Source organism: Conger conger, chromosome 8, assembly GCF_963514075.1.
Source record: "Conger conger chromosome 8, fConCon1.1, whole genome shotgun sequence".
Classification (NCBI taxonomy): domain Eukaryota; kingdom Metazoa; phylum Chordata; class Actinopteri; order Anguilliformes; family Congridae; genus Conger; species Conger conger.
This window is the reverse complement of record NC_083767.1, coordinates 20,456,557-20,458,967: the sequence shown is the minus strand read 5'-3', so window position 1 is coordinate 20,458,967 and position 2,411 is coordinate 20,456,557. Positions and strand designations below refer to the sequence as shown.

General features: G+C 42.5%; 1 pseudogene; it reads left to right on the top strand.

Annotated features, from left to right (window-relative positions):
- The first annotated feature begins 238 nt into the window (after positions 1-238).
- LOC133135170 (putative nuclease HARBI1) lies at positions 239-1,251 on the top strand (annotated as a pseudogene).
- Positions 1,252-2,411: the final 1,160 nt, after the last annotated feature.

The window sequence follows — 2,411 nt, the reverse complement described above, 5'->3', positions numbered from 1 at the left end:
ACACCCTCCAGTAGGGCGTGGGTTTCAGCAGCAGAGAAATTCGGGCTTTTTGAGTCCATGGTTCCACCGCTTTGATGTAGCAAGCATCATTTTATAGGCCTTGGGTATGATTCCATTAATTGAACACAAGCCAAAGCAATTAAGCTAACAGGTGTTTGGGAAGATCAATTTACACAGCCATATGTATATTCAGCCTTTCTCAGAGGACCCAGAGAGAAGGTCACAGAGAGGCAGTGACATGGCAGGTGTTGTCCATCGCCACCACAGGAGAAGATACCGTCAAAGGGTGTATGTTGAGCGTATAGATCCACTGCAGAAATATACTAATGAGGAGCTGTATGCTCGGTTTCGCTTCGGAAGAGCTGATATTCAGTATATTGTGGACCTTCTCAGGCCCAACCTCCAACGCAGAACCCAAAGGAGTCATGGTCTGTGGAGGAACAGGTCCTCATTGCTCTTCGCTTCTATGCGTGTGGGACTTTCTACCAAGTTGTGGGTGACTACATGGGTGTGGAAAAATCAACTGTGTGATGTTCTGAAAAGTGTGTCAACTGCATTGGCCAGCCTGATTAATGAATTTGTTTCATTTCCGAAGGATGACCAGATCATCCAGACCAAGCAGAATTTTTTTCTTTTTGGGAATATGCCCAATACTATTGGAGCAATCGACTGCACCCATGTGCACATACAAGCACCTCATGAGAATGAGTGGGAGTTTGTAAACCGAAAGGGGAGACACAGCATCAACGTTCAACTTGTGGGCAACGCTGAGCTCCTCATCACAAACTGCGTTGTGAAGTGGCCTGGGTCTGTCCATGATGCGCGCATCCTGAGGGAGAGCGCTCTATATAGAGACCAAACCGACCAAATGGTATCATATTAGGAGACAGTGCCTACCCTCTTCTACCATGGCTGATGACCCCTTTTCTGGCTGCAAACACGCCTGAGCAGGCACGCTTCAACACTGCTCATTGCAAAACAAGATGCACCATTGAGCGCTTAAATGGAGTTCTGAAGAGGCGCTTTGCATGCCTTAACTACTTGAGAGTGGAACCACAGAAAGCATGCAACATAATACTTGCTTGCATTGTCCTACACAACATCGCGACCAGGCGCAAAGTCCCTCTCTGTGATGACGTCCCTGATGCACCTGAGCCCATTGGAGACACTGACCAACCTCCGGCATTCTGTCAGAATGAGGGCCCGACTGGACGACCAATAAGAGATGCAATTGTTAGACACTATTTTTGATAAGTCCATGACTGATGATTGTGTCAGTGTGATTAATGTTTAATGAACAAAGACAGAATTTATTATTTGAGTTCAATATTGACAGCTGTTTGGGGGATTATTTTATGGGGCCGAAATATTTATAATTTATAATTTGCTGTACTGAAAGGTTGCTAGCCTACATAGCCTACCTACTTTATGTACTTCCTGTTGAACAATTCAAGTGAAATTGATGAATAAATATAAATACTGTAAAATGCATGATATAAATGTTGTATTATTTAACTAACCAATTTTAGTTACCTAGTTTTATTACTGATATCCACCATGAATCCACCCTCCTGCTGGGATCAGTTTAATCCTGATTTTTGGGATCAAAATGATCCCAATCCTACCAAAAAGTTTTGAAAAACCCAAACTCAAGGTTTGATCCGGATCAACAACAAGATTGGATTACATGATCCAATCCAATTTCTGAATCCTTTTTTTCTTTTGAAAAACCCATTTTCAAGATTTGGTCCAATCCGATAGCCGTAATCCAATCAGATTACTTTTGAAAAACCGGCCCCTGGTGCCCAGCCAGATCCTTTGCAGAGAGGCTCAGAGAAAGATTCAGCATTTATACTGTTGACAGACCGACACTCTGTACCCAAACATTGTATAGCTGTATAATGATTAAGCTCATTGGTTGAACATTGGTTCTAATTGCCACAGCAATTTACTTCTGGAAAATGCAAAGAAAGTGTATTTTAAATAGCCTCTACTCTCTGGGACTTTCGGCATATTCTTTTTTGGAACCATTTTCTTGGGGTTTTCATGCAATGGTGTAAGCACATTCCATCCAGATACGTCTGTAAAGTGCCAACGTGTAAAAACTGAATTAATTTATCCGAGTCATAGTAGTCAAGTGAAATTCTGGTCTCCAAAAAGACCTTGCAATTGGTAGTTTACAAAGTCCCATCAATGCACTGACTGAGAACGCACACTTTTGTGTGTAGAAATGGATAGGCTACCACTCGCTATCACAAAAGTTGTAGCCTATGTGATGCCACTTACAGAGTATGGTATTAGATGTTGCAGTTATATAAACTGGGAGCACACACAACAGTTACATTTGAAGCAACTGTGGGTCACCGCTTCGTCATGGCTGATGTTACAAATTAATGGCGTCTAGGTAACAG